This window comes from Mesitornis unicolor, unplaced genomic scaffold, assembly GCF_000695765.1.
Source record: "Mesitornis unicolor isolate BGI_N332 unplaced genomic scaffold, ASM69576v1 scaffold3069, whole genome shotgun sequence".
Lineage (NCBI taxonomy): Eukaryota > Metazoa > Chordata > Aves > Mesitornithiformes > Mesitornithidae > Mesitornis > Mesitornis unicolor.
Genome location: NW_010209049.1, coordinates 69,920 through 97,394, shown reverse-complemented (window position 1 = coordinate 97,394; position 27,475 = coordinate 69,920). Strand labels below are relative to the sequence as shown.

Sequence of the window (27,475 nt, the reverse complement as noted above, 5' to 3'; positions counted from 1 at the left end):
GGGGGTGGGTCCGTTGTGGGGCCCTCCCCGCCCCCGGGGCGGGAGCGGCTGCCGCCTCCCGCGGGCTCCCTTTCGCCTTCCTCCAGCTCAACCTGTCGCCCCCGACTGGGCACCCCCGTTCCTGAGGCCAGCCGGTCGGGGCGGATCCGGGGCGGGCTCTCCGCGCCGGCCGCCCTATGAATACGTATGTCCTCCGAGCGGGGTGGAGTGGGGTGCGTGGGAAGGTGCGGCGTAGGGGGAAAGCCGAGTGCTGGGCGTTCAGCCAGGCGAGTCCACGCGTGCCTATCTCGCACAGCAAAGCGCGCACGGCGCGGTTTCGTCTTTTACAGCGCGTGCTGTGAGGCTACTGCGCTTCCCCCCGTCCCCTCCCCGCCACTCCAAGGCCTGACCAAACCCCTTTCTCAGCTGTGCAGGAAGAGTTGAGTTACCGCCTCTTCTCACCTTGCAGAGCAAGCGAGTGCTTTTTCAGATCGTTTATCTTCCTGATTTAAGATTCAGTCTCCTTAATACCAAGTACAATTCTTCATCCATTAAAGTTATCAGCAACCTTCTTGCCGACCTCAGGAACCGGGTTCACTGGTATTTTAGTAGACAAGTGTATCTTGATGATGCTTCCCTCCTCAAAAAAAAAAGGTGTTATGAACAACAGTGTTGATTCATTCCCAACAGCTCTATTGTTAAATAAGCATTCAAAACTTCCAGCAGCCTCCTTTGCATTTAGTTATTTTATATTCTGAAAACTAGTTCAGCCAAAGGTTGTGTTCACTATGTCCGTGTGGTTTTTAATTTATTGAGGAGAATGTGGTGAACATATATGCCAAATATGCAGACACTACATTTTTCTAATCACAAAAATATTTTGTTCCAGAGTGTGAATTTTTAGTTCTTGTGTACAACTGAGGAATGGTCAAGTTCAGAAAGTGCAGAAGCAACTGCAAACAAAATCATTTTTTTTTCTCCAATTAGCACTCACAAATACGCATATTTAAGTAACTGGTTATAGTTAACTTGAGCTCTTCTGGTCTGTGATTCTTTAGGAAGATTCCTACGCATAATTTCATGTAATGAGAAATATGTATTTACTCTCAGTTTGGTTTGGGATTTTTTTTGTGTCATAGTGAGAATAATTAAGAAATTATAATTCATGATACTAAGTGTTTTAAGGTTGTGCATGGGAGAAAGACAACAGTAAGAGTCTGTGCAATGTGATCAGTGTCGACCATTCTCTGCCATTGTTTTGTTTTCTTTGGAGAAAGAAACAATTGTTTGGAAAGTTTGGTCCACTGAAGTATTTTATATGGAAGTTCTTGCTCCTGCTGCTTCTTCACAAAGTGCTTAGATAGTCTGTGACAAGAGACAGGTAGATGCACAAAGAGTTAGTTGTGTGTAGTTTCCTTTAGTCTTAAAAGCAATCACTTGAAGGCTTTCTATTCAGTACATAGCCCATTCTTTTTTTGTGTGTGTGTATAGTTGTTCTTAAGAAATGAAAATGTATGTAACCACTGCAGACTGTTTGTATTGCATACCATTAATTTTTAACAAAAATTAGAAAGTTCTATATATCAACAAAACTGATCCTCACACAGTATTTCCCAATTACTTTTTCTGTTAAACCTTCCCAAAAGGCTTCATTAATCTTAGCCTGTGAAGTACTGATACGTGATCAAAGGTGATGGGGATAGCGGGTGCTCAGCCTCTTTTAGCAGCACAACCCAAATGTGTGTCCTCCCTAGGTCGGGTCTTTCTGTCTGGGGTGGGTTTTGGACTCTCATGAGTAATTTTACTGATAGCTGTCATTACGATGGTTTTCATAGTGAGGCCCTGAAGAAGGACAAAGCCAGGCTTCACTCTCAGGGGTGTGAGTTGTTCACACACACATTTGTGTGGTCGCTCTATGCATGAGATAACAGGATAAAACAAGATAATCATTGCTGAGATTGTACTCAGTGTATGCAAACTTTGTATCTTAGGTATAATTAACACCTGCTTTTACTGCATCTGGAGGGCCTACAGCTGTGTCTGCAGAAGTGCTTTTTTTTATTAACTGTTCAGGCTGGTAACAGTTAGGTCCCAGATATAAGTGAATTTCTGCAACTTGGTAAAATAAGGGAACACCGAAAGTCAGTTAGGGTTCTGCCTAGTGACATACTTCAGAAACTCAAATAAGCATCATGCAGGTTTTACAGATATGCTAGAATAATTTGGCCTACCACAATTTGTGAGCAAATAAAATGCTTTGAAACCAACTGCAACTGAGATCCCCCAAACATGCTGATGCAAAATGAATTCACAAGTATATTAAAAGGTATTTGCATTCTGCCTTTCTCCCATGTTTGCTGCTTAGATCTTGTGACAGAAAGCACAGTACTTGAGACCCCGGATCAATAGTTAGATACAGTTATAAATCTATATCGATAACTCATTATAGATACACTCCTAACTCTGTTGAATCAGTCTTCTTTTGATAGGTTCCCTTTTCCTCGTTTTCCCCTTTTGTGGAAGAGCTGGAGAAATTTACTTGGAACAGAATGAGACAGCCTTCAAGAAATTATTTATGGGTATTCCGTGGGATTTGTTACGGGTATTCTGTGTGTATTTTAACATTTTTATAAGGAAGGGATTGTTTTAGTGAGTGTGCGTAGAATCACACTGTTCCTTGAACTTAAAATTCGCAGAAATATTATAATGCAGGATGCTATAAAGGTTGAAAAGTACATTTTCTTACAAAGCTTCCAGCTTTTTGAAAAATACAGATAACAGGAGTCTGACAGATGCACAGTAGGGTTAACAGTTGTTTCTGGAACTGATGTTTCCAGATGCATCTAGAACAGCAGCTGTTTTATACTATGATCTCAAAATTCAATCTCTGCAGTGAAGCCAGCACCTTAGGAGCCCTGGAGTAAGGGCCCCAGGGAAGAGAAAAGCCTGAGGAAATGCTGTGATGATGTTGAGGAGATGAGTGGTGGTGAGGAAGCTATTGACATTGCACAGATGAACTTGATGAGCTGCGTGGCTTCCTGTGTGTTTGTCTGCAGACCTTTAACCTGCGTATGGATTTTGAGTCATGGTACTTCTCCTTATAACAAATATCCTGGCATGCTGTAACAGCGGGATGTGATCTAACACAGTTTCTGTACTTCTGATGTCTTGGATATTTCCTTGTGTCTCTCTGCAGGATATTGCCCTCAGTGTTTACCATTGTGAAGTTCAAGTGTAAGGCATTCTTAGTTCATCTTCAAGATCTAATTTGCCAGAAGATGTGAAACTGGGAATGCCATATTCATTGCAATGTCAGGCTTTAATGAATCTAGGAACATAGAGAAGCATTTCTATAAATCAGGTATTACTGCAAAAAATAAAATGTCTAGTTAGATCTAAATGGACACTGTCAAGCTTTTCAGGTGACAGCACACATCTACATTAATCTGTGGATTCACAGAGTTGTTTGGTTCTTTTTTTCCATTCTTGCCACAGCATATAGTGTATTAAGGTTGTCTGTTGAGAAACATACTGAGTGAGATGGGTAGGAAAATAATTTCTCATTCTGCAGTACTTGTTCATAGTCTGCACTTAGTTGATATTGAAAGTTTTTTGAAGGCTTTTGTTTTGTTTCCTCAAAACAAACAAAAAAGAGATTCTGTGGTGTGATCTTCCAATTAAAATACCATGAACTGTGGGAGATTGGGCAACAGGTCTTAATTTTGTTGTGTATCTGCATCACTGAGGACTGTTCCAGCCTCTAGACAGCTGGCTGTCCTCAGATAAGTATCTTCTGGCATTTCTTCTGTGACGTATTTAACTTTCCTTTTTTTTTTTTTTAAAAACAAAATGTTAAAGGTTTGGGGAATGGATCAGTTCTTTGATCTATTGTTTTTCCTTGTTGTGGGCCTTGGTCTTTGCACTGGGGAAATTTTTCTTAACTTAATTGAAACTTCTACAGTCTCACAGTAGTTAGTTTGGATAACTTTTTTATTATTACACAAAACACTTAATTGAGATTTTTTTTCCTTTCAAATTATACATGAGTTACTTGCCTTGGAGCAGAAGATTTTTTTTCCCCCAGTAAAGCTAGATACAAGTGTCAAAATAATAAAGATGAACAATTAGATTTACAGCTTCATAACTTGAAAGTTGGTTAGCTTGCTGTTGTTTGAATGAGAACAAATTCTTTATGTATGTGTGCCTGTTTGAGAATAAGAGAAAAGTAAGAAAGGCCCATTGTGTCCATTTCTCGCTCCTGTGAGAATCTAAGGAACTAATTTGGTTTCTTTGCACTTTTATAAATAAGAATAAAAAGAAATTTGGATTGTCCATAACAAGGATAGTAGTGTTTCCCACCTCACTTAGCTGTGAAACCTAGTTATGTATTTCATTTGTAAAGTATCTGAACATGAAAAGTTGATGGTAAAAGTTAAGTATAATTATTATACGGTGCCATCTGTGATTGCAATCTAACATTTGTTTATTCACGTTGTAGCAGCAGCTTTCTATACTGCTAGGCTGGTTGCCTTTTTTTTTAGTTTGTATCTTGTATTCTGGGACATGTTTTCAGCTGTAAGCATGCTAATTGTGCAGTCTGGTAACTTGAAAATTCTTAAAACCTCTGATTATACATTTTGAATCTGCTGCATGATTAGATAACTGAGAACTTTCATCTTTATATTTCAATCATGCAGTAAATTATGAAAGATATGTAGTGTATTTTTTACTAATATAGAGGTTGTACTGCTAATATCACTTGCCAGATTGACAGACTGTGACTATTCATGTAGCAAATGCATAGTGTAGGCAGCTGAAACAGAAACAAGCTTTTCTGAATAGTCTGTCCCAAATGGCCTCTATCCTACTGTGTATAAACTGATAGGGTAAACCAGACTGCTGAAAAATTTAGTTTTTAAGTCCTATTTATTTTTCAGAATTCTCCACTATAACTTTACCTGTGATGTCGTTTAATATGGTATCTCAGCAACTTTGAAGGAAATTTGTGTGAACGTAAATTTCTTTTTCTCCTCGGCCTCATTAAAAAGAGTTATTCAATAGTGAAACTCTGGGAAAACTATATTAAATGAGTATGTTTGACGTTCTAACTTTGTGATCGTCTTTTCATACCAAAGGCTCAGTTTCATGTCCAGACCACTTTCCACAGGGATCTGTTTCTGAATATATTTCCGGTGTGTCAAACGAGTGACCTGCAAGGAGCAGTATTACATCACTGCAAAGCCTAATTGACATATCTAATTGAGCTTTGAATCAGGTCCCTCAGGCAAGCTCAGAAACATTCACCACACCTGGATGTCTGCCTTATGTCATTCTTATTGCCCCTTTGGAAAACGGGGTTGATAGGCTTATGATATAATTTCATTCACTTCTTTTTGGAGAGAAACAGTCATGTCTGTGGTACGTGGTATTGACAGAAGGGCTGTAAAATGGAAGAGTCAACTTACAGTTTTCAGAGCCACAGGGGACCTTGTGGAGGAAAATGGACTTTTTTTTTTGTTTTAGTTCCTGGATGCATTACAGTGCTCAAACTTTATAACAATGAATAAACTAAACAAAGGAAGAAATCTCTATTCTTTGTTTAGACAATGTGTGTTTATCCTTAAACTGAAATAGGTTTTTATGGTCTAGCTTTAGACTCATGAAAAATGTTACGGTTATACAACATTCCTTTTTTTTCTTTTTTAATTATATTTGAAGGACAAATGATTCTATGAGTACTCCAGAGCAGTACTAAGCTTTGGGCTATCAAAACTTTCGGTACGATGGACAGCCTTTTGTAATATTTTTCAGACTTTTCTCAGCCTCCTTAGCGTCTATCCAGTCTACTCTGTTCCAGTCATTATTGAATGCAGTTCATTCCTCCCGTTCTTGACCACAAACAACCTCTGTCCACCTTCCTACTGCATCCCTTCAGAGCTATAGCAACTGGAAGTGTGACTAGAGAAGTCTGGGTATTTTTAGTTCTCTCTTCTCAGGATATTTTTCTTGACTAAGAGTGAGCTAATGGCTAATTTGTTAATGTGTTTTAATGCATGTTATTTCTTTGTGTCTGCTGTTCCTCCTCTACTACTTTCTCTGTCATCTCTTTCATTGTACCTATGACAAGTTTCCTTGCTTCTGGATTCCCCTTCCCCACTGAATGCATTTTTTACTTTCTGGCTCTTCACTGTGCTTCCTGACCAGTCACCTAGTCCTCTTCTCTCTGTTTTTTTCCCTTGATGTATTTTTTTCTTGCTCACAATTAGCAGTTATTTCCTCCAGATATAACTTCTAGCTCATCATCATGCTTTCCGTAAGATTGTTCTCTACTGCTTTGATAGCTCTACATGTAGCAAAGAAACTGGGCACCTGTGCCCACAGCTAGAAATGAGGAGGAGGAGGAGGAGGATGTGTGGGCTGTGCGTGATCAGCATGTTCTCGGAGGTCTTGCACTGGAGTGCTTAGTGGGCTGCCAGAGATTTGTTAAACGCTGCATGTCAAACCCTGAAACACCCAGCTATAAATATTTATACAGAACACATACATGAACCTTCTGTCTTTGTTGGACTCTCGAACCTAAATACCAAGATCTGATGTGAAGACTGTCCTTGCTGAACAATAGAGATGAGAGTACTAGAAGTACTTGAAGTATAAAACTTGTATAAATAGTAATGCACCAGAACAGGTTGCACTGGGGAGTGTGAAGGTGGAGGCTGTGCTGTGGACATATGTAGAGTGTCAGTGTGTAATACGTGTGAGGTGGTTACTCTTGTAGACTGCTTCAAAGTCAGTTCCTACTCATACAGATACACTCAGATGAGTTTTATTGGGATTTTTGTCTAATAATGATCTGCAAGTACAAATTTTGAGTGACTATAGATCTGTGAGCATCAAGTGTTTGAGAATATTTGAGCACAATCAGATAGCTCTTACAGAGCAATAACGCTCCAAAATGTAGATTTGTGGTTTTTCTCTTCAATATTTAAAAACAGATACTGTCAAGACCAAAATGCCAAAAAATCAATTTTGTTCCAAAATAACTCCTAATTTTTTCCTTGAGGTATGTAAAATATGATACCTAATAGGATAAGCAGTGTGTACTTAAACAGCTTCTTTGCTATATATACTTTATTGAGATAAAGTGTGTCAATAATTGACTAGTAATTGATTTTTAGAATTTTTTTATTCATCTTGATAGTTATAAATTATATTACAGAAAAATATGCTTGTCCTGAGGTATCCTCTTAGTAGTTTAAAACATGTGAACTTTCTTAGCAACAATTTCTATTAAACACTTAAAATTATACTTTTGCTTAAACTACATGGAAGTTTTAATTTTAAAATAACCATAAAATATCAGTTCAGCTGTGCCAGGACTGTCGCTATCAGTATAATGGCACATCTTATCAGGATTCAAACTTTCAGAGATTTCTGCGTTGGTATTCTCAAAATATCGGATTGTTTATATTACTTTAAAGAATAGTAAGTATTGAAACTCTTATCAGATCAGGGAATGATCAGCAAAACCAGAACACAAAAATGCAAAAGAAAGATGTTTATTCTAAAACTTATTTTCAGTGTGTTTAAATCTGAATGTAGAATGTCTGTCTTGCTGTCCTGATGAATGTAATCCCTTTTCCTACAAAAATTGAGAGTCGGAGGTATGTGACTGCATTTGAAAGGTGCCAGTACCTCTGCAGCCATATTGGCTTCTTGGATATTGTAAATTACATGTCTGAGTTTAAATATCAGCTCTTGAAAGAAGTGAGTGGGCATGGACATCAGCTGAGAGGGATGTAACTAAAGAGCTGTGCAGATGGGTTATATTATTATCATGCTAGTAGCAGCAGTTAAACATATTCCTAGTAATAACACTAATTGTTGTAAAACAAAAATCAATCAGTTTTATTTAGACATTTTCATAGGTGCTAGTTACGTATGTCCTTGTCATCATGGATATTGTATCACTAAATACCTTCAAGATTTTTCCATTTCCCCAATAAGGTATAAAGAATTTTGAAAGAGTGACCAATAGGCAGAGCTTCTCTATGTTTCCAGATGATGTACTCAGATAAGTAAAGAAAATCATTTCAGATGGTTCTTATGTAATATAAAGATTTATTTAAACAGTTTACTTGCACAGCCAATTATATTTGCTTTCATGAAGAGTAGTTTTAGAACGACTCTGCGGGTGTGAGAACATGATGATGAACTGCCCAATTTCTCCATCTGGTAAAATGTCCTTATATTTATAACGAATTTGCATACATCTTCATTTTTACTTGTACACACTTTTTTCCCCTTACTCAACATTACTCTTAAAATTGTGCTCTTGCTTCAGTTTTATTTGCAGGTAGGTTTAGCTCCACTACTTGACAACTGTTTCCGTACTTAAAATAGTCTATTTCATCCCTTGTGAAGGTGTATATACATATAGCCAAATTGATAAATTAGATATTTTATGTGCAGGCAGTCCACCTAGCCCTTTTCTGACAAAGAGCGTATTGCGTTTCTTTGCAAAACTGCCAGTGTCACGATGAAGGCATTTTGTGGTCGTCTTCATTTTAGTAGCAGAAACTTTGATCTCTCCATCAACCCATCCTTTTGTCATCATATAAACTGCTCAGTCTTTCTCTAACTATGCAGCTGTTCAAGACAATTGATTCAGGACTAAATTCTGTAATCCTTATTCAGTTGTTACTTATATGCTGTAACTGCATTATGTTCTGAAAACAAATATTGATTAATCTTTTATGCCTGGAAAAGAAATTAAAAAAACCCTCCTACAAACCCACAACAAACCATCAGACAAAAGCATAATAATCAAGCCTCTAAATTACTAAGGAACCAGATTCACGCAGATAAGTGTTTTATTGCACAATGGTTTAGATTATTGGAAAAACTGTTTAATGAAAACAAGAAGATAAAAAAAAGAAGCTTTTTTGTTTCTATTGTTATTAGCCTATTAAATTCTGAAGTGACAAATTCAGAGCTGAGACAAGGAGATATGTGGGGGTTTTTTATACAGCTTTTTTTGATTGAAGTCTGCTAAGGGATTCCACTGAGTCAGTATTTGGATATAAGATATGACATGATTAATTGATAATTAATAATGATGACTTTTTCAAGTGGATATTATACCTCAGGCTTCAGAGTTTAAGTCAGTCTTTAGTAGCTGGAAACTAGGATGAACTCTGACAGGTGTCAAGATTATCCTCGTTTACCTACTGCAGATTCTTGTTTCTTTCTGTGAAGCAGCTGGTAGTGACTGCTGTCAGAGACAGGACCTTGGATATGATCCAGTGTTGCAGTTCTTTTGTTCCTCAGCCCTTCCTAAATGCTGTTTCAAAAACTCATGTCTTGTAGCATGTCTGAAAGATAAATGCAATTTGGCTATTTTGGAAAGTGAGTGAATTTCAAAGCTCGGTGTGACTGTAACGCATTGACTGTATTTGATGAAAATGAGTGTATGCAAACACACAAGAAGAAAACTGCATTTACCTAATGTATATAGATTCTCATTATGGGTCCAGTGGAGCACTTGCATACATGCTTATCTCTTAACGCATGTATGCACATGCTCACCCGGTTACCTAACGAAGTATCACTGAAGTATAGATGCTTGTAGAAGTATCTCTACAGGAACTTAAAACTTGTGTGTATTGATTGTGTGTGCGCCTATATATATTTTTTTTTTCCTGCAGTGGGAAATGCCACATTAATCTGTGTGTTAAACCTGATCTAGAGGCTATTGAACTCAGTAGGAATGTTTCCAGTTACACAGAGCCACAAAGATGACTGAGGGAGTGGAGCATCTCCCTTATGAGGAGTGGCTGAGGTAGCTGGGTGTCTTTAGCTTGGAGAAGAGGAGACTGAGGGGTGACCTCATTAATGTTTATAAATTTGTAGAGGACAAATGTCAGGAGAATGGAGGAGCCAGGCTCTTCTCTGTGACAACCAATGATAGGACAAGGGGCAATGGGAGCAAGCTGAAGCATAGGAGGTTCCATGTGAACATGAGGCAAAACTTTTTCATTGTGAGGTGACAGAGCCCTGGAACAGGCCGCCCAGAGAGGTTGTGGAGTCTCCTTCTCTGGAGACATTCAAAACCTGCCTGGACGCGTTCCTGTGTGACCTAGTCTAGGTGTTCCTGCTCTGGCAGGGGGGTTGGGCTGGATGATCTTTCGAGGTCCCTTCCAACTCCTAATATTCTGTGATTCTGTGATTATGAATAAGTAATAAAGTGCAGAGCTAACTAATTTACTCCTGTGTACTTGGGCTATGGCTTGCTTGTATTCATGTGCTCACATGCTTTGCAGGCATATTAATGAAGGCAGTTGGATTTTTGCTCCAGTTTCTGTAGTTGTCATCACTAACACAAGAGTATAACAAAATCTTACATTCAGTGACCTTGTGATTGCAGGTTCTTTCTTGCTGGACTGGGGTGTGAAAAAAATCCAGCAGCTTGCAAGAGCATCTGATTTTATTCCTTCTTGCTCCTCCTCCCCATAAGAAGCCTCAGGATAAGACTGGATTTAGATTACTGCAATAATTTCTCAGTCTTTAGAGATAGGTTTCTTCTTGTCAGAGCTGATTACTTTATTAATTGTTCAATCTGATGAATGGCTAAAGATGCTGATGAACATGATGGTTGCAGTTGCATATACAGTTTTTTATCTGTGTAATTTCGGAAGGTGTAATGTCAAAGATAATAAGCCATATGTTACAAAATAAAGATGTGAAGCTTGTGTCAGTGTAGTTTGTAATAATATCAGCAAAATCATGAACCATTAGCTAAAGTTTGACAAGTACTGAAAGTCTTTCACTAATTTACAATATCTCAAAATTAGAACAATTCTTATTCTAGATGCTGCTAGAAGCTAGAGAGATCTTGCAAAACTGGAGGAACACGTGTACTAATATAATATACCCATTTATTTAATAAGTTGAATTAGTTAAATGGTAAAATAGAACCAGAGCAGAATGTCTTTTTTTTTTTTCTTATCTCCCCTCCCCCCAAAGCTAGGTATAATTTGGGTGGATTGCAAAAACTCTAGATTGTATGCAGTATAGAACTAAGTTTCCTTATGACAGCCTAACTCAGTGCAAATCTTGCATTTAGCCACATAGTTTGATACTTTTGTTTCGCAAACTTCTGTTTTCTTTCTGATGTTGTTTCTTCAGTGTGTTGAACTTTAATCATGGCCTGAGTGAGAACTGCAGGTGATAAATGAGTCTAGATTTTTTATTTGAAGAAAGTCCTTTACTTGGCTTTAGTTATGGAGTTTTCTGAAGTTATTTAGCAGGGGGAAGAAGAAGAAAAATTAACGCCATCCCAGCCAAAACCAGCACACCCCATCATAAAAAGATTATCTTTTTATGGTTTGTAGATCCTTTGATCCCTGAATTGAAGGAGCAGTGGAGAGCAGGGAGTTTAGCAGAGGGTTTTTATTTTTTTTCAGTTCTTTATTTGCGTTCTTGAGGATGAAACTCTTTCATGCATGAAGTACAGATCAAAATACAGAAATGCAGTTCAGGTCTTTTGGATATTTTAATTCATAGTACTTTTACATTGGAAGAAGCTGAATTTAACACAAATGGTAGCTCTGATGGATCACAGCCAGTGTGTCTACAGAAGCAAAACTTCAGTAAAGTTTATTTACAACATAGTCTTCCTTTTGCATTATGGAAAAGAGTCAAATGCAGAGATGCATCCTTGATCAGTAACTGTCTTATGGAGATATGCAGATATTGAGCAGGATGAAACTAAAATGTTAGAGAGAAACACAAACTATTCTATGGTGATTTAAGTCAACAGTGGGTAGAGCCAGCTGAAGTAATGACAATTTTTTTCAACTTGAACAAAATTAATTTTTCTTGTTTATTTTTTGAGACTTTAAAGAAGTGTCTTAGATTTATTTGGACTATGGTACAGCAATCCGTTACATGTAGTGTATTTTTACTGATTCATTGATCTAAACATTCTAGGCTCAAGGTTGCATAGAATGTCAAAGATTTCCTGAAATACTTAGAAAGACTTATAGATAGAAAGTTAATATATTCTTTCTATATATAGTAAGAATTATAAAGCTAAACCTTTTGTTTGTCTTTTCTAATTAGCTCAGACTAAAGGAAAAAAGGCCCTAAGGAAAAAAAACTAACAAAAATTAGCATAAATAGTAATATTCAGTTCCAACTACACAGTTTTATAGAAGAAGAAAAATTATTTGATTTTTGTTTTCTGCTCACATATTCTGGCTTGACTTCATTGCCCTAAAATGTCCTAGGTCTTACCAGTGCAGAATTTCTCCTCTCCTCTTCTTCCAACAAGCAGATGTTGTATCACGGAAATCAGCCAAGATCTAGATAAGATTTTGAATCCACTTGCATGTGCTAAAGAAACAAGTTAACATCCCCATTCTTACATGCTAATCAATTCTGATCCTTTTTAGCTCTTTATGACTGTTCTGGTATCAAGATAAACCCTTTCAACAGCCGGCTGTCCACTGGAGAGAAGCAGGCAGGAGGGCAGAGTGTCAGAGAGATACAGGCTTGCCCCTGCACTGATGGGACTGCAGGGATGCCTAACTCCCCAGGACACTGCTGAGCACACACTGCACCTTTCCTTCCTCCCCTCTTAATAATCAGTTTTGTATTTGGTTTTCTTTCCTGTTTGTTGTCTGAAACGTCACAGATATCTGTATTTAAGATTGGATAGGTGCTTGGAGAAGTCCTAGGGAATAAACCAGCATCACAAAGTGCTACATAGGTTATCTGCCAGGGGAAGCCACATAATCGGGTAAAAACTGACATGCAAACGAGAGGTGAATTATCCTGTGCTGAGCTCTCTGCAGCTGTAGATAGGAGATTTTCAGTAGAAACATCTGAGAGTGCATTTTGAGTGCAGATCAAACAGCTCTCTGTATTTAGTTGCTGCTAAGGTAGTAACTTTTAATTAAAACAATGATACACATATCAAAGTTCCTAGTGGTCTTTTGTTCCAGTATGTCATTAGTTAAATATGGATGAATTGTTCTCACACAGGTCTTTTGGTTTTGCTTTTTCACACTCCTGTGGATTATTCAGTGGCTCTTCCACCTGGTAAAATGCCATGGCTTACAAAGTTTGTTAGACCTTTTCTTTCTGTAAGGTTGGTCTAAGAAACGATAGTTACTTTCCTGGCAACTTCGATTTTTTTCTCTTTGGACCTTCATAGCTACGGTAGCACTGCCTTGTATCCTGCCATGGGATACAGCAGATCCTTTAGGTGAGACGTGGAAGCGCCTGCATTAATGATGTGTTACAGGCCCTGGATTGTGTTGGGTGAGCCGTGATGTGAACTGTACAGTAGGGAACTATGCCCAGGGCAGGGACCCACAGCAGGCAATGAAGGTATATTTTTTCCTTTATCATAAAAAATTAACACACTGCTATATCTGATTTGTGTTTCCTGGCACGTTTATGCAGCAATACTAAATGCATTATGATTATGTGGTGCAACTTATAAGGTTGAATTCTTCATCCAGACTGCAGTCCCTCTCAGGATCTCTTGTTGCTTCTAATGAGATGAATGGCGTGGTAGCGCTCATCTTAATGAGGTCAGAATTTGAACCAGAGGGAAAATTATATTTAGAGCCACTTTACTGAGAATTTCTGGAGATATGTTTTTTCACCAGTCCATTAAAACGGAGGCAATAGGTAACCAGGTAATTGAGGGTGCAATTAGCTGTTTGATGTTTTGTGAAGTTTTAAAATATGTATATGTAGACATTGCAATGGAGGATTCTTTCTGAAGTGGTTACGCTAGGCTAATTTCCAAGCATAAATAGCTGGTTTTGAGAACCAGTTAGTTGCTGTTCATTTAACTGGGCCCTTTGAATTGGATGCAAAGGAAAACTAATTCAAAATGCTTTTGTTGTTGTTTCCCCTCTGCAGTGGGAAATAATATAGAGAGAAGATGTTGTAGCAAGGGGGAGCATAGAGGAACTGTTCTGTGCTGGGAGCCAAAGGACATCATTAGGAACACTCCTATTATCTGGAAGCCTGACTTCCTGTCTCAGTTTCCTCCTGGGACTAAATGAATGGCAGAAGAAATGGAACACTTTCCTGCTTGGCCAAAAAATCCACTAAATGACTCCTTTGGCTGCATGCCACGCCTTGCTCGAGAATAAATCCTGCAGCTCCCCCCTGAGTTTGGAGGGTACTTGCTGCAGTTCCTAGGGGCCAGTGGAGCAAATTTTAGAAACCCTGCAGTAGCGAGGCAGACCTAACCTTTCCCTGAATGCTGTAATACTTTGGGTGTCCTTTTGTACATTTTGAGAATTTGGTTTTGTGATAGAGTGGTAGATGTGATGACATTTGTGAATGTAAACTTCCATGAGAATTAAGAGACTGTAGAGAACTGAAATATGTTAGGATTTTCACATTGAATGAATGATTTTACTACAATGAAAATAGTATAGCGTGCTTTACAAAAAGTGCCAAAGACATGTTTAAAATAAAAATGCTTTTAGATATGCCTTTTATTCAATAACTAATTTTATGGGGTTTTTTCGCCCTGAAGTTTTACCACACAAATTAGTATACATACTGAAGTTCTAAATACAGTTTTATTATAGTGTATAAAAATAGGGTAATAAGGATTTTTGTATGCCTCTTAAGAAAAAATGAAACAGAAGTTGCAGACGTCCTATTAAGAGCTGTCTTAATAGGTGATGCATCTGTTGTCCTTTGTGTACAGAGGAGGATGTTTAAAATAATTTTTGTCTTTTTTTGTTGTCTTGGTACATTTTCTCTAACATACATCTTAAACCCCAAAACATTCAGAATCCTGTCTTAGCTCTGATTTAAATTAAAGCCACAGCACTAAACTTTTGGTTCAGTTGTTATTACCAACTTCTGTATTTGCTATTTTAACTACATTTGGCATGTAAGAAACTCACAGCTGATTCAGAGGAAACTTGGTGAAATGTACACCATTTCCCAATAGCCTTTCTCTAGAATAGAAGAGATACTGGGACAGTATTTAATAATTTTTGGCTTGTTTTGCCATATGCATCCAAGAGAAAAAATGCTCTTTATTCACTGGAGACGGGAAACACTGCCTGCAGTTAGCACTCTTTCACAGGACTCATTCTCAAGCAGGTGTCCAGCTGGAAATTTTGAGAATACATGGAAAAGAGTATGGAAAAGACTTAACAGCTTGTGGTGATTTCCCCCCTCCCCCCCGCTAGTTTGTTTCGTAGTTTTTCCTGTGTATCCCTTGTTCAGAATTTCTGGAATTTTAGTGTAAACTTAATTAGTGTACCATGAGAGAGGGTGGTGTGAAACAGCATTTCTCTCACTGAAGGAATTGTCACCTTGTTAGCCTGTGTGAGTACAGTTGTGCTGTGCAGGCCTAATGTCCAGGTCACTTGCTTTCAGGGAGGAGGACTGCTGGATTATGCCCATCTCGTCAACTGGTCCTTTGGTCTGTCCTTAGCGCAGCTAAGCGCTTTCTGATAGGAGCAACCCTTGGCTGTCAAGCAGTGCTCCCCATGTTGATACCTGTGTGTTTTGAGACTTGGCACTAAGGGAGGCAGAGTGGATGGCATTTTCTAAGAGCTGGCTACTGGAGGCAGATGGAGACTGCCATTTTTTGATGGCGGTTTTTTTGATATTAAGGTCCTCGTTTTGAAAGCTGAAAGTTGGGAGATCTCATTTATTCCTCTTGCTATCCTTGCCACTTCGGCCTTTCTGTTGCCTCTAGGGGTTGGTTCTCTCCCAGCTGTCCTTTTCCATATTTCTTCCTGATTCAGAGGAAGAGGGAGAAGAGACTTCTGTGCTTACTTGCTGTTCCCAGGAGACACTGGTGAGATGCCAATGACTGTTCCTCATCCTTTGTGCACATGGCACAAACAGTAAGATTTTTAACTAACATATTGAAGAAGCGTTGATGTGTACTGTTAATGTGCCTGTGTTGTAAGTGTCTGCGGTTAAGAATTTCTGGTTATTTAAAAAATGTACAAAGTCAAACATAGCTATATCATACTTTCCTTCTTGTGAAAGCAAAACTAGCCATTACAAGAAGAGTCGAAATCAGCTTCATTATAAGTCCAGGCAGCTTCTGTTGCCTTCAATTGAAATCTGCCCCTGGTTTTACCCAAAGGTTTGGTTAACAAGCATAATATATTGTCAATGGTTCTAATAATTTGGCGTGTAGTCAATTTTTATCTTAAGTGGTAACTGATAGAGAATTGTAAGTTTGATAATGTTTTCTTGTAGCAAGGTCTATTTTGCTTCCCTGTTGTGGGGTTTTCCCCCTCTCCTGTAGTTTTATTTTTGTTTAAGAGAGGCTATTCTCACCACTTGTGATCTTAATTAATTTCTGCAGTTAAATGTAGATGTTCTTCTGGAAAAAAATACAAGCTAACAAATTCTGCTTTTGCATCAACAAGCAGGGCAAAATTGTCTCAACTATTTAAACACATATCACATCTGAAACACTGGCACAGGTTGCCCAAGAAAGGTGTGGATGCCCCCTCCCTGGAAGTGTTCAAGGCCTGGTTTCATGGGGCTTTAGGCAACCTGGTCTAGTGGGAGGTGTCCCTGCCCATGGCAAGAGGGTTGGACTGGATGATCTTTAAGGTCCCTTCCAACCACAGCCATTCTGTGATTCTATGATGTACATAATTTTCATCTTGGCTTTTGAAGCAAGGATTTGGGTCCATTATTGGGTGTTTAACTTTCAGCCAGGTAAGGAATCTCTGGCGTACTATGTTTTACCAGTAGCGCACAACATCCTATTATTGAGCTGTTAAATATCTGTATTCAATGTGTGGTATTTATCTTTTGATACTATATCACATCTATAGATTGCCTTAGATGCTTTTGCTTTTATGAGTTTGGGGTTTATTGTTGTTGTTGTTGTTTGGTTTTGTGGGTTTGGTTTTTTGTCGTTGTTTTTTGTTTGTTTGGTTGTTTGTTTGTTGTTTTTTTTTTAATTCCAGAGAAGTTGCTAATTCTCTGTGAAATAAATCCTGCAGAGTATCTTCACGTCATCTTTCTTACATTCTTGTAGGAAGAAGTACGTCTTTAGTAGATAGACTAATATAGCTAGTAATAAAATGTTACATTTATTGATGCATCCAGTGACATGTCTGTGAGGAAAGCTTGTCAGTGCATCATGAGCTTGTAGAAGTGTAACTGAGATAAAAATATTCCTAAGGAGGATGTCCTGAGGGAGATTGTTGAAGTTTGCCCTGACTGAAGCTGTTGAGTTTCTGTTCAACAGCAAAGTTAACAGAGTAGTAAGAAACTGGGTAGTTCTAAAATTATTATTCCAGTTGTTGCTTATATAAATGACATTGCATTTTAATTCTTATGTGTATGGGTATCTGTGGAAGTTTGAAATTTTTTTAGTTAATCAGCTTAGACTTAGGATACTTATTGTAATAAAGCATTTGCAAGTTTCTGTTATAAAATGTATGCTTCATTTATGCTATTGAAATGAGCATATGTGGTTACAAAATGAGACTTCACTCTTTGTCAGTGAGCTCCATTAAGGTCAATTAAAACTGAGGGTGTTCGGACATTTAGCTGTAGTGTATGTTGACACAGAGAGAGTTTGGCAGATAAGCTGTAACCTGAATAAGTGCATTAACTTGAGTTTTAATTGTAAGAATTTTATGGAATTTGATAATACAAATGAAAAATGGGAAATTACTGTCATTACTTGATCTAGATAAAATCTTGCAGAAGCATTTGCCAGCCACTTTACTGGTTTACAAAACAGACTAATATTAAAATAAGAGTAGTAAAATCTGCCTGGAGGACACTTTTGTGTTTGAAGATGACTTAGTTTAAAAGTGTACTGTTCTGTATAGAATGCATATTTTTCCTGGAAACAAAGTATGTCTTTATTTTGATCCAGTTACTGTACTTGCAGTTACTGTACTATGTGCATAGTATAGGAGCTCATTTTATAACAAAACAAGCCATATGGAAACGAGCTGCAAGTATGTAGTGAAAATGTTGATAAAGGTAACACGGACATTACATAAATTGCTTGGTCTCCTGAATGTATTGCTTCATGCCTATTTGTCATAGAGAGAAAATAAACTCTCTGTACCCGTACCAGTTAACATTTCTTCTGTTGCTTAAGGGCTGAGTTTTGCCCTCAGTTAAGTCAGTGGGAATTGACTTAAAATCCACTGGCAAATCTGTCTTGGAACTCTGTTGCATTAATAGTTTGGATGAGATTGAGTTGACTGCAAAGGGAAAAGTGAGCTGTCAGCCGCATCTCATCCAGACATAAAACGTGTTCATCTACTAATAAAAAAGCTTGTAGTATTGAGCAGATGTGTTGATGGACTATTCTGTGGAAAAATGAAAGCAAATTCTCCAGTGAAGTGCAATATACAGCTGCCATATTTTTATTTATCAGTAGGAACGTGTCTGTGCATAATTGTCTACCTAAAATCTTAATCACCAGTTCAGATTTTGTAGGTGCTTGATGCATATTCATTTTTGTTTTGATCTTTCCAAAGAACTCTGCTTACGTTATGCAGACATTATAGAGGACAGACTCGTTAACTATATATGCAGTATTGCCCTCACTATATACATTTTTTGCTTCTGCTTTAAAGTGGCAGCCAACCACATTATCAAAGTTATTTTCAGCAAAGCCTTGTGTGTGCTCAAGTGTTGAATAGTCACTCTGGGCTGCCCAGAAATCGTTCTCACCAGTTGGGCCTTCTGCTTATGCCTAAACCCCATTTCCATTTGCTTTATGTTGTGCAATGTAAAACAACAAAACAGCTGGTTGTTTCCGTGTCAAGTCTGTCATCTAGGGTCTTACTCTCACATCTGGCTGTGCGGTTCTTAGCTTTCATCAGCAATGAGCAAGATGCCTGCGCTGCCTGCTGCCAGTGCCCAGTGCAAATACTCGCTCTCTGGGGACTCTTAATTCCCTAATAAACAGTGGTTACGATGGATTAAGAAGAAAGCACTGTAAAGCTGGGGTTTTTGGGAGGACACTGAAGGTTTGGCACCATGGGAAGACAATTCCTGTTGTTCAGCCTCTCGACAGTTGGGCACAGAAAGAACTTTTAGGACTGAGTAATGTGTTGTTACCAGCTGTACGAGGTTAAGGAGCTGAATTGAAGTGGGGAAAAGAACTGATGCCTTTGCTGTGCGGTTATTGGGTAATTCCTAGAGAAGCTAAAGTTCATTATAGCCCAATTAAATGGTCCCCCACACAGCTGGTCATTCTTTTTACATGTCAAGGACAGGTTTTGGTACAAATGCTGTATTCTAAATCATACAGGTCCCTCCTGACTGTTAGATCACTTTTCCAGATCGTTTTAGCTTCAAAAGGGAGTGTTACAGTTCCTTACTTTCAAATATACATATCTTGTCTTCCACACTGGTCTGTCTTGTTGCCACTCAGGACAATATGTAGCTTTTTTGTTGGCTTTATTTTTTTTAAAGTAAAAAAACCCAACCTTGTCTGTGTACAGAGCCTTTTTAAGTCTGCCTGTTAAGATACTCAGCAGGCATGCTTAATGAATCCCAGGATTTCTGTCCCATCCTGTTTTAGGGAGGAAATTGCCAGAACTCAATCTTTTATTTTTGCATTTGGTGAATGGAAATTTGGAGAGACCAGGTTTTTTTGATCAGGCACGCTCATTCCTGAACAGCCCCTGACAGCTTTTAGTTCCCTCTCAGCCCATCACAGACACCTCTTCCAGGAGTGCACCTCATGAAGTCAAGCTGTTGTGCACCAGTAGGCTGGAACCAGGCATCACCTTTCAGTTCCCCCAAGAAGCAGGCTTGTTAGTAGAAACCTCAGCAATAAAAACTTGAACCCTGACTTCTGAATAATCAGCTAAGTTGCTTTAGCGTAGGTCTGACCTTTGCCTTCCATCAGCACAACAAACACTCCATAAAACAATAACAGATAAGTAACTTTCATCTTACAAGCCACACTTATCTCCATGAAACAAAATTGCTGTGTAGCATCTCCCCTTTATATCCAGTATTTTTTTTTTTTCCAGTGGACTTTCCTTCCAGAGCTTGTAAGTTATAAGGTTGTCCCTGGTTTTGTTGGCTATATTTAGAAAGTATCTATTATGTTTTCCTTTTATTTTCTTGTTTATACTGGCTGGAAAAAACAAAATTAAAATTTTCCTCTCAGGTTGAAGCATAATTTGGTGTGATTGCTCAGCTTCTGATCTCACTACCAAAAATGTCTTGTTTTAGGAGTTGATAAAAATATTTGGCTCTGTTTCACCTCAGTAACTCTTGGCAGTTCTTTATCTGCTCTTCTGAGGTTTCCATCTGTTCTTTTATTCTGCAGTTTCTTTAGGCCTCAATGCAGCACCAACAATTGTAAGTAAGCAAAAAACACTGATTTTCTGAGGGGACAGGGTTGGATGCAAGTGCTATTCTGCATCTCAGGCAGAATCTTCCAGTAGTTTACTTCACTGCTGAAACTGAGAATATGGCAATTCCCTGTGGCTTTGAGTGTTCCTTCGTTCTTCCTCCCTCACAGGTGCCCACTGATTTAACATAGAGCTGCATACATTACTTAAAAAAACCCTTCAAACCAACAGAACTATAAAATTAAATGTATCACAGGGGCTAAGGAAGTATTTTTGTATCTGATGCACTTTTCAAATTTAAGTCTTTTTAGTTACAGAGCAAAGCTTATGAACACATGTGAAATTAGATTTATTAAAAAATTCTTGATAATTTTTCTTCAGTAATTTCCTACTTGTCCTGTTATTTAAACACTTTTAATTTAAAAAAAAAATCACAACTCATAATAAGGGTGCTGAATAATCATTTAGTTTCAGCTGAAACTGCACTGCAGTATACCAAAAAAAATCACACATGTGCATGACTGTCAGCTTACTTACGTATTTCACTTTCAAATATGCCTTTCATTTCACATATTTTAAAAATCTTTTTACCCATGGATTTTTTACAGAAAGCACAATCAAAGTTTCTCTTATCATCTAGCTAGTGCAAATGTAATTGTAGTTGTGTAGTGCTTGTGTATTGAAAGACATTATGTCATAGTGAAAACCATATATTCGTTACTTGTAGGAGACAGCTTGGCTGACTAAATGTAAAGCTTAACCGGAAGGCTTAGAAGGTAAAGTAACAGAAGAAGTAAGAACTTGGTAGTGCATAGATGCATAATGAATCGATTCATTCAGTGCTTTTCTCATAGCTTTTTTTTTTTTCACCTGCTCTTGTACATTTTGACGTACAGAGAATTTACTTAATTGTAGAAAAAAAAATAGTCCAATGTTTGCCTAGCACTGACATTTATGACAACTTCCCATTGAGTTAGTGGCTTTTTTGTCATATAGAATGCTGACAACTTATAATGTAAATGCTTTTTAATAACTTCAATAATGAAAAATATTATTGAACAAAAAAAGTTATTTAATACACTGAAAAATGTTAGGTTATCTGTTTAGTGAAGCATGCTACCCAGACAAGCTCTTTCATTTCTTTCAAACAACCATTTCTTATATTCTGCTAGAACTTTTTGCTCCTTCCTATCTATTGTGTAAATTGGAGAGATTTACAGAATTGTATGTGGAAGATTTTTGGTTTTTATTTTATCTCACTTTCATTTTCAAAAATAACCGTGAACACAAAGGTGTTTTCCTTTGATCACTAAAATCATTAGGATGCAACTTTCCACCGCCTCTATTGGAGGAGAGAAAGTCTATGAAGCCTAAAAAACCCTTTTAAGCTTAAAGAAAAAAAAAACTGAACATGTATTAGCAAATCAGCTTTCCAGGGTGTTTCCAGGTGTAGTGATTTGATCACAGAAGATAAAATCCAAGGAGAAGTGGTGGCGCACTGATTCATCTTCCATTCCTTAACCTCAAATCTGCTTAAGTTAGCTTTTAGTTTCCCACCGACTCTGAGAGTTGAAGGCAGCTGGTTATCGCTATCCCAGGTAACTGTGCCTGGTGTGCCTGGGGCAACTGCTGGAAAAAAATTATCTTCCTGTAACTCCTGGCAAACTGATCAGGAGTGCAGGTGGTGACACTGCATCTGCAACCAACAGAGTTTGCAAATCTGCTGGCTATTGCCATCAGCCTCTTAGCCAGTGCAACCTCTTCTTTCTCTCTCTCTTTCTCTGTACATTGCTGGCTAAATATACCTTCTTTCTTCTATCCATTTTAGAGAGTGAGAATGTATCTGGTATATGGAAGCTGTCTTGGATGCTGCCTCTGTCGTATTTTCCAAAAACAAAAGGGGAAAATTGATTCTTCCTTTATCAGAGGGGAAAGTTGTTCCCAGATTTAAGCCCTGAGGGTTTAAATTAAACTTGGCAGCCCTTTGTCACAAGAATCAATTGCATACCCGTACTGTGTCATCTTGTGTATTCAGAAGTGACCCAGTTTCCACTCAGTTGGTCATGCCGTAAACAGAATATTGAGGACAGGTGCTTGCCATCGCTGCCACCAGTCCTGAAGCATCACTGCCTGCCAACGTCATGACCAGTAAAGGATAGTGAATGGTCTCCTAACTGCGTTGCCATGAGGAACCACTAGCAGGTAGGGAAGCCATGAGAAGGAGAACTTTCCACAATGGTGGCAGGGAAGGTGTAAAACAAAAAGATTTTTTTTTCTTCACTTTTTTTGGAGATAGTGTGGAAATGACAGATTTTGGGAGTTTCTAGGGATAAGAACTATTTCTGAATAAGGAAGAAATTTTTAAGGAAGGCACTCATGTAAAAACTGTCTGGTTTGTGTTACAGCTTAATGTGGTAAAACTATAGCCTGGTGAAGCAGAAGCTCTGGCAGAGGTCCATTTACTACTTCACTTCTACTCTTTGCTAAAATGCTTGGGGAAATTTTGCTTTTGGCTTCTATAGAGTCAGAATTTGTCCTTTGACTCTTTTGTTTTACTTACAACTAATGAATCATTGTCCTAAATACTTTTGTTCTGACTCAGTATAAGAATTAATGACCATTAGCATCAATGTTTGTGGTATACTGGGCATCACTGGATTGCACTGTAAATCATTATAGGCATATATATATATATAAAATACTGCCTGAAAGACATCATTAGGCAGGTTGTATTAGGCAAAGTGTATCAGTGGAGTTGGTTTTTATTGTAATTATTAAGTAACTTTATGGTTGGACAGCAGCTATTTATAATTTCGCAGTTATGTCTGTCTGTCATGGTTTATAAAGTTGCTCTGTCACCAGATGCCTACCCCCCCACCTGGGGAGTGGGATCGGAAAAAGGAAAGAAGATTCATGAGTTGAACTAGATATATATTTAATATATTTAATATATGCAGCCTTTGCATCTGTTTATCTCAAGACTGTGAAGACCTTGAGAACTGTGGCAACCTACATACCATTATCAGCTGAAACCTATAACAAAGTTTTTGTCAACTTTATTCCCATGAAATAGTGTTGTAATCCTTAAAAAAAAAAATCGCAGTTTTCCTCAACAGAAAACTGACTCTAAAATTCTGTCCCAGAAAACTACACACTGCCTTGAGTCCAAGAAATCCAGTATAGTGGGTGAAAGAATAGTATTTAGAAGAAGGTGCTTGCTTGGGTAGGATTTGAAGGCTCAAAGGGAGGAAAACAGCCTTCCCATGGCTCCATTTTTGCTTTGTGTGTAATCTTACCCTAATCATTTATTCTACCTTATTCACCCTGATACAGGGATAAAATGAGGATCTCTTTAAAATTATTTTGTTTCTAAAGTACTTGAGGGCTTAAAATGAAATGTGTCTTGCACTCTATTTGGAAAAAATTATCTCTTGCAGATTTTGCCAACGCAAATTCTATATTTGTATGGCTAGATATCTGCCCTGGGGGATCATCTGCGGTGACTCAGTGCATATGCTGATAGACCGGGAGGCTGTGCTGCCATTTGGGAAGACCTGGGCAGACAGGAGCCTAATGAAGTTCAACAAAAGCAAGTGTAGGGTCGTACACCTAAGGAGGCATAACCCCATGTACCGATACAGGTTAGGAGATGACCTGGAAAGCTGCTCTGTGGAGAAGGACCAGGGAGTCCTGGTGGACAAGTTAATCATAAGCCAGCAATGTGCCTCTGTGGCCAAGAAGGCCAATGGTATCCTGGGGTGCATTAAGAGTGTGGTCAGCAGGTTTAGGGAGGTTCTTCTCCCCTTCTACTCTGCCCTGGTGAGACCACATCTGGAATATTGTGTCCAGTTCTGGGCTCCCCAGTTCAGGAAAGACAAGGAAAAACTAGAGAGAGTCCAGTGGAGGGCTATGAAGATAATGAGGGGACTGAAGCATCTCCCTTATGAGGAAAGGCTGAGAGCTGAGTTTATTTAGCCTGGAGAAAAGGAGACTGAGATTTATTAATGCTTATAAATATCTAAAGGGTGGGTGTCAAGAGGATGGGACCACACTCTTTTCAGTGGTGCCTAGCAACAGGACAAGGAGCAATGGGGACAAACTGGAACACAGGAATTTGCACCTGAACATGAGGAAAAACTTTACTTTGAGGTTGCCAGAGCACTGGAACAGGCTACCCAGAAAGGCTGTGGAGTCTCCTTCTCTGGAGATACTCAAAACCTGCCTGGATGTGATCCTCTGCAACTTGCTGTAGGTGAACCTATTCTAGCAGGGGGGTTGGTCTATATGATCTCCAGAGGTCCCTTCCAACCCCTACCATTCTGTGATTCAATGAAAGATGTCACTGTTGCTGTATACTTTATTCTGAAAGTCTTCACTTCCACTGCTGTCCAAAAATACAGCATATGACCTGATGTTCACCCAGGTAGTCAAGTCTCTGACACAGGGCAGAGCTATGTAACAAGTTATGTTGGTCTTACAAACAGGCATATTGGCTGAAATAAATAAAGGAAAAGACCAACAAGTTTCTCATAAGAAAATGATATGTTTCTGTAAAATTAATGTCAGTAACAGCTTTTTAGTTGGTTTCATGAAGTAAATGATTAAATAGAGCTCATATACAAATGCTGTGGTTTTCTGCTTTTAAATGTATCTGTCTTTAGAAAGATGCATGATGCAAGTTACAGAGCACTGTTTGGATTTATTTATTTTCCTTTTTTTTTTCTTTTTATTTTTTTTCCTTTTAGTCCTTCCATAAGTGTGATATTTATCCAGTATTCCTGAAATTAATTCTTGAGTGGCTCAAAGCTCCCTTGTCCTCCTCCTAGTTTCTCAGAACTCCTTCCTCCCAGTCTTTCTCAACTCTGAACTCTGCTTGAGAACCAGCTTTGTGCAACAGAAAAACCCTTCTAACTACATACAGACACAAAACATTGTCACAAAAGAAAACAACATGCCACATGTGTGAAGGCAAGAAAGTCTGTTACTGCGTAGCTCCTTGGCCTGTTTAGGGCATGATGTGCTTATCTGTAGAGTGCCTTGCCCATGTATGGCAAGAGATCAGGTCAAATAAATAAATAGTCCAAACTCTCGAGTTCTTTACTCTGGCAGTAAATTAAAATAAATGAGAGTTTGCTTATGTAAAAAGCTAAATGAGTATGTCAGTGCAATAATAAGGTGATGGAAAATACTTTATAGCCCTTTGGTACTCATGTATTTGGATAGAACGTCAATGCCAAAGCCTGGATCAAACTGAATGCCCATGATCGTGGCTGACACCAGAGGTGGGTGTGGAGTTCAGAGAGAGCCAAAAGTGAACTGGGATTTTTCCCCCTAGCAAAAGGACTGTATTTTGTATATGCTTTTTATAATTGAAATCACGCAGATAGTAATGGCACTTACACTAGCTTTTAATCTCTTTGCAGATGTTTGTTGATTGCCTCAGCTGTAAGGGGTAGTCTGTAGATAGCAAGAAAATTTCCCAGCAACACCAGCAAGGTGTTGGTAGCATGATATGTCTGAGCTCTCTCAGTGACAGAGCCTCCAGAGTTAGGTTGGCGATAAGGTGGCAAAATAGGAAAACTTCAGCAAAATGTCAAATCCTTCAGGAATCTCTTTGGTTGTATGCCTAAAAATACTGAGGCCAGCTGTTGTGGAGTGGCCAGTGTCTGTGCTAGTAAATTTTTTCTCCCTTCAGCAATTGTGGCTGTATCTGAGCTGCCTACCCTTGACCATGGGCTGAGGGTTGTTTCAACTGCCCCATCGTTCCTGGGAGCTGCTCAGGCACAGTGCTAGTTTGGGACGGGCCAACTTCACACCAGGAAACTTTCCAGCAGATTGCTAGTATACCCTCTATCACTTTGAGACTCTTCCATGCATTAATTTACAGATCTGTATGTATTGAATCTATGTAATCTGTCATTTAGGTAGATGTTGTCCATGAGTCCCAGGTAGCTTCATTTTCTAGCTGGCTACATCTTGCTGCCTTCTGATGCAGATCAATTTTAGAAACAAATACAAATGAGGCAGCCATGACACATAAAACACTTTACATATTTCATGGATTAATGTCCTAGAAGAAAAATGTGAAGATTTTGCCTAGATTTTTTTAAAATGTTCAGTTCTCATGTAGAGTCAAGTAAATTCCTGGTGTATGCTAGAGGAAATTGTGTCTTGCTTCTGAAAATCTCTGTTGGAAAGTGAGAGAAGCAGCATATAAGGGAGGTGTTGTTAATAATTGGTGTGATCTGGTATAGCAAAAAGCATTGGGATTTGTGGCCATGTATTACTTGTGCAGGTGCTCAACTGTATTTTATGTCTTTTTATGCTTAAATCAGTGTCCTGTTTTCTGGATGAAGAAAGGAGATTCCCCTCTGCTGTTAGGAAATGTAGATGGTTGTTATTGATTACCAAGCAAGGAAGGTGAGGTTAAAAGGGAAGAATCGAAGGCAGGAGAGAAAAATCTGAGAATAGGCACAAGGATGGGAAGTACAAAATAGGAAAAAAGGAGAGGAAAAAATCTGACTTTGACATTTATTGATCTGGATGTGAAAATAAAAGGGACTAGAATAGTAAGGAAGAAACCAATAGATTACTGAAGCCTTCTCTCATATTTTTCACAAATATAAAAATCTGAAGAAGCTATAAAAGCAGGTTATAGAGCAGCCTGGAAGCAAAACACTGTGAGATTCAAAAGGCTAAGAAACAAGAGACCTCCCAAGAGATAAATTACATGAGAAGGAGGCGTATAGAGTTCTTTACAAGCCATAGGAGTTGTCCGGTGGTTGGTGAGGATAGTGTTAACTCTCCCAGGAGGAGAGGGGAAGCCACAGCTGCATGCCCTGGGCAAAAGGGTTGTCAGGCACCTGTCAGTGAAGGAAGTGAGGTGAGGCTCAGCCTCACTGAATTATGGTTTTCTCCCAGGGCATTGTAACAGGAGTGTGTGCACTGTCATCTACATAGGCTTTTATTATACGGAAAAAGGCTACTGAAGAAAAGCTTTTTATGCAGATTGCTTGTATGGGAAATTTGCTTTTACAGATATGTTCTTTTATTCATTCTGCTTAGGTATAGACTGTGGCAAATGAAACCCCTTTTGCCAAGTGCTAATTTTTGCTAATTTTTGGCTGAGTAGT

The 27,475-nt window shown here is 38.5% G+C and overlaps 1 protein-coding gene across 1 annotated transcript in view; it reads left to right on the top strand.

Moving 5' to 3' along the window:
• LOC104547145 (tolloid-like protein 1) overlaps nucleotides 1-27,475 on the top strand; it is a gene marked incomplete at its 3' end in the record, with an annotated part of 90,764 nt that overhangs the window by 596 nt on the left and 62,693 nt on the right. The gene's annotated exons all lie outside the window — the stretch shown is intronic.